This window comes from Mus musculus, chromosome 9 (genome assembly GCF_000001635.26).
Source record: "Mus musculus strain C57BL/6J chromosome 9, GRCm38.p6 C57BL/6J".
NCBI classification, from domain to species: domain Eukaryota; kingdom Metazoa; phylum Chordata; class Mammalia; order Rodentia; family Muridae; genus Mus; species Mus musculus.
This window is the reverse complement of record NC_000075.6, coordinates 39,531,512-39,543,801: the sequence shown is the minus strand read 5'-3', so window position 1 is coordinate 39,543,801 and position 12,290 is coordinate 39,531,512. Positions and strand designations below refer to the sequence as shown.

The 12,290-nt window shown below is 39.6% G+C and overlaps 1 non-coding gene across 1 annotated transcript; it reads left to right on the top strand.

Annotated features, from left to right (window-relative positions):
- The first annotated feature begins 5,849 nt into the window (after positions 1-5,849).
- On the top strand, positions 5,850-5,976 carry Gm24278. Its single transcript, XR_003948507.1, has one exon. It is a non-coding gene; the product is annotated as a small nucleolar RNA SNORA17 (small nucleolar RNA).
- Positions 5,977-12,290: the final 6,314 nt, after the last annotated feature.

Genomic DNA, 12,290 nt, shown 5'->3' with positions numbered 1-12,290 from the left:
TTGACATCTTCCTTTGCTCTGAGGTAAATACACAGTCAAAAATTTGAAGCTAGTATCTACATAAGAGAGAGAACGTGTGGCGTTTGTCTTTCTGAACCTGTGTTCTTTCCCTCCTCATCCAGTAGAATTTTTCTAGTTCCATCCTTTAACTTCAAATTTCATTTTTCTTTGAAGTAGTGCAATATTTCCTTGTTCACTCATCTGTTATTGGATATCCAGGTTTACTCCATTTCAGACCTGTCAATAGAACAGCAGTGAGCATGACTGTGAAAATCTCTCTATAGGAGTAATCTATCTACCTTACTGGTGTGTTGAAAATGCTGAGTCAAAAAAGTCTAATAAGACACTCACCAGAGTCTCTGATACATATTAAAATCTTAAGCAATACTATATTAGTTCTTATTAGTTTTAGTAGACTCTAATAATCTTCAACTACATCTGATAACTACCCTCTCCTTTTAAATGCAGAATTAAAAACTAGAGGAAATGGTTTAGAAACTCAAATATTTGTCATATAAAATGTATATATTAAATTTATTTTGAGCTACTCTTATATTTTACAAAGTATAATTTTAATTTATAAATCAAAGAGTCATTTTAAGTTGTAAATTAAAAATTTAGTTATCTAGCTGTCTTTTCTAATATGAATTCTTTTTTTGAATCATCAGAAACATTTGTTTGTAAATTAAGATATAGCAATTAATGAAAAAAGAGATCACGGATTTGAAAGAGTGAAGATGGGGAAGGCCAAGGAAGGGGGGGGGGGGCTTGGAGATAAGAAAGGAAGGGAGAAATGATGGAATTATACATCAAAAGTAAGACATTTTAAATAAGATATATTTTTGATAAATGTCATCTATGAAAACTTAAATTTTCATGTCTAAATAACTTCAGTAGCTCATGTCTGCTGTTTTCATTTCCTGCATTGAATGCACACTCCTCACACCTTCCTGTGTTAGTTTTCTGTTACCTTCAGCTTAGCTTTTTCTCTTAGCAAATGAGACTGGTTTACAGGATCTATGGATTGATCCTGGTAACAACATTAGCATTTTCCCTCCTCCTTTTTCCTTTGCTTTTAATTTAAATTAACGATGTGAAAACTTGTACTCTGAGGGTTTTTTCCCTCTTATTTTTTATTGATTATTTTATTTATTTACATTTCAAATGTTATCCCCCTCATAGAAGCAGGGGACACAGGGATAGGATAGGAGGATTACAGTGGGGAAACTGGGAAGAGGGATAACATTTGAAATGTAAATAAATAAAATAACCAATGTATTCATAATTTAAGCATATATCAAAACGAATTAAACATTTATAGATAATTCTAAGTCCAGGTATAGAGGCTTATGACTATAATATCGGATCTGAGAAAGCCATAATATTATCATGGTGAGTTCGGAGTTCATCTTGGGGTATTTAGTAAGTTTCAAAACAACACAGCCTGGGTACAACAGGAAACCCTGATTGAGTGAGTGAGTGTGAGAGCGAGAGAGAGAGAACACACGAACGAGTTCAATATCTATAACATATAAAGTACACAAAATGGAGACTAATATGTGTGAAATAGAAGACCCTAAACTCAAGAATGGTTATGCATTGTTTTGTTTAGGATATTTTAACATTGTGACACGTAGAATTATCCAACCTTTGGCTTTATTCTTAGATTATCAGTTAATAAAGTTTAAAGAATCTTATTATATAATTTTAATGCAGATATTACAGCAAGATGCTTCCAAATTACTTGGAGAAATATATACAATTGCTCTGAGAATGATGTTTTATATGACTAATAACCTGTGTACTTGTAATACAGATACCCACGTTAAGGGACCCAATAGATTCTGATCCTGCAAGGGTTAACAGTAATTACAGGAAATGTGTACATTTGTCCAAACTGTAACCTGTAAATCAGAAAGTTTGTAGAGGGAATATATAGGGTATGCACATATAGAACCATATAAAACAGTGAAAATCAGGAAGTATTTATGGTCAAATATACAATATGCAATAAGAAAACAAAACGAATTGATAAATGAAAACATTTAATTCTCAAAATAAAGCTTATCCAGATGCAGAGAGGAATAATGGCTGTAGAAATTACTCTGTATGTTTTCAGAACGTGTGAATTTACTTATGTTCAGATATAAGTAAATAAATGTCGCCACAATTTAAAGCACTGTGTGAAATGAGTTCCTGACTTTGGTCTAGGGGATGGAGTGAATGTGACAAAATTTCCACTGATGAGAAACCTAGTGCTTCTCTAAATGGGTAATAGTCAGTTGTCTCTGGATTTTATGTCTCTAGTTCTGTCTATATATTATAGTCCTAGTGTTAACTGCATTATTACATTTGGTTATTAAAACAAGTAATGTTTAACGATATATCCCATCCTAATTTAGTGTTCTTTCTTAGTTCATAAATAGAAGGCAAAACCATAAAGAACCAGGATTCTATTGAATTTAACCCAATTAATTACGATTATTATTATTATTACTATTATTGTTATAATAATAATCCTTGGACTCTCTGCAGAGAACTGACATCTGAAAAGATTTTCCATTTTGTGTAATAAATTGGACTTTTGATCTTCAGATATCCTATATATACCAGAGTATTTCTCAAGCAGTTGTATATATCCTAGATTAACATTAAATTAATAAAGTGAGACTTTTATATATCTAAAAGTAGCATGCTTGATTATTGTTAAATCTGTTTTTTTCAAAGGTGGATTTTCTGTGTGCTGAGAAAATTAAGTTTCCAAGACAACAGAACTGAAGGTCAGATGTCTAGACAGACTTATTCACTGGCTTCATTAGCATCATCCTGTCATCTTTTGGAACTGGTGCTGGGTTTCTGCAGGCCCTGCACCAATATCGTGGGATGAAGGATGTTACATTATTGTGCTGATACTACTGGTGAAAAAAAATATAAACCAGTATATTAAACTCGAAAGGAGCTGGGCCAATTTTTAAAAGGCAAATCCAAGGCAAGGTTCCTTATCTCAAGTGTAGCTCATTAGCAACTAAAGGAGCTTTACAGGAAGCGAAAATGCTGAGGAATGGTATAAGTATCTTCCCTAGAGGGAGGATAATTAACTAGAAACAAACTGCAGTAGCAACCTTGTATTTCTATTTTATATTAAAGATTAAATAAAATAATATATCTTTTATTTTAAAGTCCATAACAAGTCCATTTTCTTGTTTTAAAATATTCAGTATCTAATAATTTTGAGTTACTTCAGAAAGATAAACTATATTAATTCTGCTACATTGACAATCTCATAAATGCCTCAGGCTAACCACCACCTAATATTTTGGAAAATGTAACTATACACTCATTGTTGTTTCTTCTTAAGTTAGTGATTTTGGATTTTACTTCTCCTCTAGTTCCCATTCTCCATCTCAAGGAAATCTAGTATGTAACATATTCTTAAGAAATTAAAGAGCAGCTAGACCAAGAATAAGCAGACTTATTTAGGAGGACAAGGAGACCAGCAGGATTGCATGATGTCACCAGCAGAAGCAAGGGTGAAGGAGCGTGTATAGTAAAATGGTATACACAGGTGAAAGTATCACAGTGAAACCCATTACTCTATGGACTAACTTAAAACCAATAAAAAGACAAACTAATCCTAACAGTAGCAGTAGAAACAATACACTATTGCCTTTAAAGATAGTGTTATTGCCTGAGATGGTCATTAGTGGTGAGGGCTGTCTCTGACCTGAAAGTTTTAAAGAGCCATACAGCTTGGTAGATATCAAGCCCAAACTCATGCTTGTTATTTGCTTATTAGTGTCTTGTCCATGTCTGCCTTTTGGAGTAGAAAATCTCAGTGTCAGCTCCTTTCTTCAGCAGTGAGCCTGGCTCTGTGTCTTATATCAGACATCTATACTCTTCATGATAGAGATTATCATAATGGCTACTACCGACATTCAAGCTTTTGACATAAAAGACCCATGTCCCACTGAGATTCCAATAATTTTTACCCCTCTCCCTGAACACTGTCATAGTTTTTCTTTCCTAGTAATTTTTCTACTTATTTTTGTTTTGCCTTTCTGTGGAAATGTTTTATGTCCTATCTCATTGTCATTCATTATTCGGTCATCTCATCTTGCTTTCCTATTAGGCTTATGTCTTCTTTCTTCTCTCTTTTACCTATCTTCATTCTTCTCATTATTTACTAATACTTTTTAGTTATAAATACTTAAACATGATAAAATTATTTTTAGTTCCACAAACTTGTCATCCCTTCCAACTCCCTTGTCTCTCCCTCTCTCCCCATGTCCATCTCCTTTCCTCTCCTCTCCTCTCCTCTCTTCCCCTTTGCCCTCCTCTCGTCCCTTCACATCTGTCTCTGTCTCTGTCTCTGTCTCTGTCTCTGTCTATACTCCCTTCTCAACTCCCCTTCTCATGCCCTAGAAAACTCTATTCTACACTCTACCCACTGTGTGGCTGGTACCTCAGAGGGAAGTGATATGTCAGCATGGGCCTGCCAAGGCACCTCTCCCACCTCACCACAACTGGCTCTACAAAATGCCGCAGACCCTCTGAGTCCCTGGTCTTCGAGGAACGGGATTACTTAGACAGATGGGCAGAAGAGTCGGATGTAGTGACAATCAGTCAAACACACAAGAGAGGTGTTGAATCTGAATGTAATTTTCCAGTCGAGCATCAGACTTTTATAATACAGAATAAATTGCAGAACAAGGCACATTGAATTTTTCCAGGTGCAAAAGGAGTGACTTCAAAAGGAACCAGATAAATGTATAACACTAGAGATTAGCACAGATGCAAGGAGTGACTACAAAGGGAATTTGTAGGGACCAGATAAATGTTTACATTAGAGATTAGCACTTTCTGCCAGGCAAGAGTTTTACACTTAGAGTTAATTGCCTCAGGGTAGTTAACTCTTGACACGCCTCAAGAATAATGTAGTTTCACTGACCCCAAAATTCTCTAGGCCTCATTAATTCTTATCTATATCTGGAGACTGTCCATTTTCAGTATAGTATACTAATTTGCTCTTGGCATGAAATGTAGTCTGTAATAAGAATTTCTATCTCAGTGAGAATTTTAGTCTCTTTCTGTAAACAGCTGAGTAAAATGGCAAGTGCTTAATTGTTTACTGAATGGGTTAAGCTCCTTGCTGCTATCTGGAATCTAAGAACACTGGGAAAAGGCTTTAGCTATGTTAGAATACAATCTTAAAAGGCATTTACTATAAGGTGATGCTTAATAGAGTGCACGTGAATCTATACACTAGATTAATGTGGTGGAAATTTGAATATAATGGGTTAGGGAAAGAGATGCCATAACTCTGGGAGGAAAATTTTCATGGACTCTTATCCTCGTGAAACAGCTTCCAGGCTTTTTGCCTGACAAACCGATCCAAACTGGAGAGTTGGCTTTTGCCAGAATATCCAGGAGGAGAGTCCTAGAAATTCATTTCTCATGAGCAGCTTTTTGGCATTTCTGCCTCACAAGCTGACTCCACCAGAGTGCCCTGACAACAAAACATATCCATGGATCTTTTTTTTTATAAAACCCAACAAGTGGTACTTAATTAATCAAACAGGAAAGCTAATTGCGCACCAAGAATTTCTGCACCACTGAAAATTATGAAAATATTTAATTTAGTTTTAACCAGACAATAGAAAAAGATAATACTTTCCGGTAAAGCAAGTAAAGGGAAATCACCTGAAAGGCTTATTCAAGATTGTTAAGTAGGAGGATAATTAGGATTTAGACACACATCATTTTTGTTCAAATTAGAACTGAAAATTTTAAGTAGTGAGAAATAGATACAGTGCATTTTCTAACATTAATATTAAGAATTAACAAGCATTTCTGCTCTTAGAGATATTGCAGGCTGCTGTGCCACATGCAAACCAGTAAGTCACAGTGAGGAGACAGGCTCTGTCTATGCTCAGTGTTCTGACCTATGATCATCTGAATGATTAGTAGCCTAATACTCTCTGAAAGAAAAAAAACAAACAAACAAAAAAAAAACAAGCCTAAGACTGACTTCTAGTCCAGCCCTAGGGTGCCTAGACAGAGATCTAGCCTAAGATAACCATCAATCCAGTGACAGGAAGGCTTGAATGGGCTTCCAGAATGAGGAGCAAGCAAGAGACTAGACGTACCCCACCTGGCACCAGATCCCTGGGCAGAAGTAAGTCAGAGACAGATATCCCTCACAAGGGGTCACTCAGGCAGTCCAGTCCAGGACAGAGCCCAAGACAACCACAAGATAGGCACTATGGGGCCTGGAAAGAAAGCTAGCCTGAGATAACCACCAATCCAGCATAGTGTAGGACTTGGAGGACAGACCATGCTTGAGATTATCCCTGCACTGTGCATTCTTGAGACTCATGAACTGACCCAGACACTCAGAGACCCTTTGTGCCACTAAGGCAAGCCAGTAAGTGGTGAAGTGGAAGACAAAGAGAATCAGAAGGATGTGGGCACAATGGAGAGAGACCAAAAGGGACACTCAAGGGTAGTGGGGAACAGCCTGATGTGCGTAGCTGGTTATGCCATCTGGGGAGTTCTGGCCTGTGCTGCCACCAAGGGCTATATGTCTTTCACCCTGCAGTAATAGAGGTTTGTTACCAACAAAGACCAGCTGTATGTCCCTGATTTGGGATGCTGCCTGAGGAACATATTGATATCTGAGGGCTATGTAGAATTGCCTCTATCCCTCATCTGAGCATTGTGGGAGAGCTGACCCCAGAGACATGAGAGCAGGAGAGCTGACCCTGTCCCTAGCCAGCTCCAGTATTCGAGCTAGTGAACCACACATTATGGGACTTGCTGATGAGCCAGCCTAAGGATATTAGAGTGGGAGAGCTATCCCTACTATTCCTCTCACAAGTGGTAGTTTGGCTGAGGAAGAGACACCCTCCTCCTCCCTATACCCTCCTTAGGTGCTGCAGGCAGGAGACCTGCCCCGGGGGTCATGGGAGCAGGAGAGCTTGTGCTTTCCTGAACCAGCTGTATCCTTGGGAGTTGCCTTTGCAGCAAAGTAGGGCTGACCCTGGGGGCAGGGGTACTAGTGAGCTGGCTCCAAGTGTGTGAGCATGATAACAGGAACATTATTTGTCTTCCGTGCTGTCCTGTCACCTATGGCAGTCAGGAGAGCTGATCCTGCCTATCCCCTGCCCTCTGGGGAGCAGGACCTGTATCTCATCTGGGCACAAGATCAGAACTGGCCCTGAATGTGGGGCTGGTGGGCAAGCCAGCCCCTAGTGTGTGAATGTGTGGTATGTGTTTTGGGATCCAACTGTGGTTCTACATACTCTGCTTCCTTCCTTTCAGGGTTTCCAGATACCAGTGCAACTGGGCTGGAATCATGAAGAGAACTCTAGAACAGGTGCTGTTCTGCAGAATCTCTTTTGGGCTGGGAGTGAGCTCTGGGGTGAGGAGGGGGCAAGAGGAGAGAGGCCTTCTCTGAGGATCTTCAATGGAAGAGCTCTTTGAGTCAATCACAGCTTGTACACATGCTTTTATTTGGGGTAGACATGTACAAATACACTTTATTAGTAGAGAACCAGGCCTATATATAGACTTTGGAGAGAAGGAAGTCATTTTCAGAGTAAATGGAAAGCAATGTCTAGAGTTTTAAAGTTCTGTGAATGCCTTATTTGAATGGAGAGGCATTCCAAGAATCTGAGTCCTTGCTGGGCTGGTTCTTATGGGGCCTAGGGGCAGGGGTTTGTGGGACTACCAAATAGTACTCAATCTTCCCCAGGTAGAGGTTGTGGGGAGTTAGGATCCCAAGACAAGGTCAGAGAAGGGGAAGCCCAGCTTGTAAAGGAGTCCTCCATTTTGCACTGAGCTCAGATGAGCTATCCAGCTATGGTAAACTTTGACCTTAATTAGCAGGACTTGCCCATATGAATGTGAGAGAGTCATCCCTGCCTCATTTTCTGGCAGTGGCATAGATGAACGATGGGGGAGAAGTGGTGGACAAAAGACCTGGCCCTGGGTTCATAAAAATGGGAGAACTGGCTATGTCCCTCATCAGCTACAACACTGGGGAGAGGAGACCCTGCACATTGCCTGAGCAGCAGGGTAGGAGCTCACCAGGCTGATGGGGTTTCTGGTGATCCAGTCCCAAGAGCAGATGAGCAGAAGAGACAGCAGGCTGATCAGTTTAGATCCAGTGCTGTGAATTGACCAACATCTACCCCATCAGTGAACTACTGGTGTTCATGAAGGGGCAGGTCCTACAGATCCAAAACTATAGGATGTCCATGACACAGGGAAGCAACAGAATATCTGAGAGGATTCCCACTGAGGTTCCAGTATTGATAGAGTAGCAGAAGCCAGAGATCTCATATCAGACCAAAGAGTCACTGCAATTAACATTTGCAAGTAAAGAAGTGTGGACAAAAATGTATACCATAGGGCACAATATGGCACATTGTAGCTTCCAAAATGATAATTTTTTCTCTGTTGTGGAGGAGGTTGGAGGAGTGGAGGACAGATACTAGGGGAGGAAGAGATGAGTGGGATTAGGGGATAAGATGTGAAATTCACAAAGAACCAATATTGTTTTAAAAAATTAAGAAAATTTAGAAAACAAATTAGCACACCATTGTAATAGAGAGCAAAAACAACAACAAAACACAGTACAATTCTCTATGCTTAGAATACATCAGTGTTCTTGCTAAGAACATCTAGAAAATTTATAGACAAAATTTCTCTACAAAAATTAGTTTGCTGTTTCAGAAGTTTTCGTCCTATGCATAATTCTACAATAGGCATAATTCTTGTGTTCTCAAAAAGGAAACAAAGGGACCATAAAAATCAGAATGGGGTTTTAAAGCTACTATGGCCAAAGAGATAAAATAAGTGTTTATAATCCATGAAGAATAAAGAACTCAAGAAAATTCAGAAGAGATCTTTGGAAGGATAGCACATGGAGATATGTATAAGGTCAGACAGAGACCCAGCTTCAGCAAGAGTGAGTCGCTCATGTCAGCCCAGGCTCTGACAGGGTCTGGGTCTACAGCCCTAATATAAATGCTGATAAAGCTTAGGGTGACCCATGTTAGAATAATAATAATGACACAAAACGGATGTTGGATTTTTATGACATTATTCAACATGTATACTACTACTAGAATAAAAACCAGCACAAGAAAGGTAGCGACAATAAAAAACTATGTTTTCCTCCATCTTAATCAAGACACTTGTATCGTACACCTCTCCTCAAGACTCGGGGTTCCTCATAGAAGAGAGGATTGAAACATTATAAGGGCAACAGTTTGTGAATGGTTGATGTGAATTGTTTTCAGGACATGACAAGGCTGATGCACACATGATCTTATAGAGGCTTTGACTGCATGCACAAGGCCTGAAGAAAACCAAGTAAGTCAAAAATCCAAATTATATCAGGGAATATCCTCAGCTGCCATTCCACTTTAGGAACTGTTGTCATTTTTATGGATTCTGGTGCAGGGGCAGTCAGTTACATTTAGGGATGCAGCAGGTTCTCGTAGGTTGCCCATGCTTCAGTTGACGATTGTACACACATAAACACACAGGCAGTACTAGGTATATTCCATTAGGCTAATAATAAAATACATAAAGTTGGGAGAGAAATGTAGAGAGGGCAGTATGGGAGTAGTTAGAGGGGAGGAGGTAAGGGTTGTTTTAATCTAAATGTATTATATCCATGCATAAAATTTTCATACAAAAAGTTATCCATCCAAAATAAAAAGGCCAAGTAGAAAAAAGAAACACTAATAGATGCACACATAAATCAAATAATAGATATACTGAGATGTATTTTATATAAAATAAATTAATACCAAATTGAATGGCAAAAATGGGACATGACTGTTCCCAGGTATGGGTGGAGGAGGAGGTTCTCAGGTATGATTTGAAGAGGTTTCTTGTAGATATGAGAGAGAAAACATCCAGAGGGATATGTAGTGGTCCAGATTCAAGTGAGCCATTCAAGGAGAGGAGTCAGGGGGAGGAGGAGGAGGAGGAGGAGGAGGAGGAGGAGGAGGAGGAGGAGGAGAGAGAGAGAGAGAGAGAGAGAGAGAGAGAGAGAGAGAGAGAGAGAGAGAGAGAGAGAGAGAGCACAAAGATTCTGGGTACTCAGAAAACAAGAGCCAAAACAGCTGAGGTTATATAGGGATCAGAGGCTGGGGACAGGCAAGCCTAGTATCTGTGATGGTTTAGGGAGAAGTGCTCACAGGAACCAAAGGTACTGAATGACACTTGCCAGGATTTCTTTGATGTCTAAAATAAATCATAGAGGGTAAAACAGAGAACTTTATTGGAGAACTAAAGTTTCTATCTATCTATCTATCTATCTATCTATCTATCTATCTATCTATCAAAGAGATGATTCCATAATTTTCAAGACACCCATGACTAAAATTAATACCAAAACAGATTATGTTTAAGAATTTTGAGAGCAACTGAAGATAATATAGAGCTGGAAGATTGTTTTCAATGAAACAAGCAGAATGAAACACTGAGATATAAAGCAGAAGTAGAATATATCTGAATCTAAATAGCTCATGCGCCCTAGGAGAAAGCATTACTATTATTCTGCTAAAGAAATATAGGAATAAGATGATTGCTAATGATGTTTCATTATACCCATAGACATATGTACACCATCCTCATCAGAGATGTGTCTTCCTATAGTACATGGTAATTAAGAGACTTAACTGAACAACTTATGGAGAGAAAGGCTTTGAAATGCTCAAGCCTAAATCACATATCACATTACTACTTCAAGGTTCAGATATCTATTCAGAAGACAGAGGGAGCAGAAAGTTTATAAGAATCAGAGGTATTAGTCAGGCACTGGCAGAGTCTCTCAGGAGACAGCTATATCAGGCTTATTGTCATCCATAAGCTGGAGCACAGGGTCCCCAATGAAGGAGCTAGAGAAAGTACTCGAGGAGCTGAAGGGGTTTGCAGCCCCCTAGGAGGAACAACAATTTGAACTAACCAGTATCTCCAGAGCTCCCTGGGACTAAACCACCAATCAAAGAAAACACACGGAGGGACTTGTGGCTCTAACTGCATATGTAGCAGAGGATGGCCTAGTTGGTCATTAATGGGATGGCCCTTGGTCCTGTGAAGTTTCTATGCCCCAGTATAGGGGGGTGCCTGGGCCAGGAAGCAGGAGTGGGTGGGTTGGAGAGCAGGAGGAAGGGGGAGAGGATAGGGGATTTTCAGAGGGGAAACTAGGAAAGGGGATAACATTTGAAATGTAAATAAAGAAAATATCTAATAATAATAAAAAAGAATCAGAAGTGGCAAATGGCTTCCATTTAATAGCATTTTCCAGATCTATTTGACATGTGCCCATATGAACTGACAGCCACTGCTAGCATGCTCTAGACAAGTGCAGGTTTCCAGCAGACAAACTAGGATGGAGTTGAGGAAAGAGTACAGCTATGCCAGAGGAAGAACCAGTTTTCCCAAGTTGATAGAAACTAGGTATATGAAAACACACTCTAGGGCAGGCCTCATGCTCAGGAGTAGCTGGCCAACACAGATAGGAGACCACATCTTTGGTGTTTTCGTTCTCTCTCTCTCTTCTTAATAAAGAGAGAGAACAAGAAGTTGGGTGGGTTGGGAGGTAGAAAGGATATGAGGGGAATTGGGAAGGGGAAAGAATATAATATTAAATTTTCAAGCAATAAAGTATTTTTAAAACTTAAAAAAGACATGTGCTAACTTGGAGAAATGAAGAATTATATTTTCATCGTACTGAGAATCACAGAATGATGAGAAGACAGAGGAGATAAAACTTTATGCCATAGAAAGACTGTAAAAAAGCAATTGAAGAAGAAAGTTATTAAAACTTCCAAAATATAATGATCATTAGCCTAAAGGAACAAAAATGTGATTAATATTTAAATTATATAAAAAATAAAGACAGCAATACAGTCATACTTTTAGAAGTGTTGGATTAGAAAAAAAGCCCCTTCCGCTCCACTCGAGCCCCGGGCTTCCTGGCCAGCGGAGTTGCCTGACACCCGCAAGGGCCCACACAGGATTCCCCACGGGATCCTAAGACCTCTGGTGAGTGGAACACAGCGCCGGCCCCAATCCAATCGCGCGGAACCTGAGACTGCAGTACATAGGGAAGCAGACTACCCGGGCCTGACCCGGGGCAAAAGCCCCTTCCGCTCCACTTGAGTCCCGGGCTTCCTTGCCAGCAGAGTCGCCTGACACCCACAAGGGCCCACACGGGATTCCCCACGGGATCCTAAGACCTCTGGTGAGTGGAACACAGCGCCGGCCCC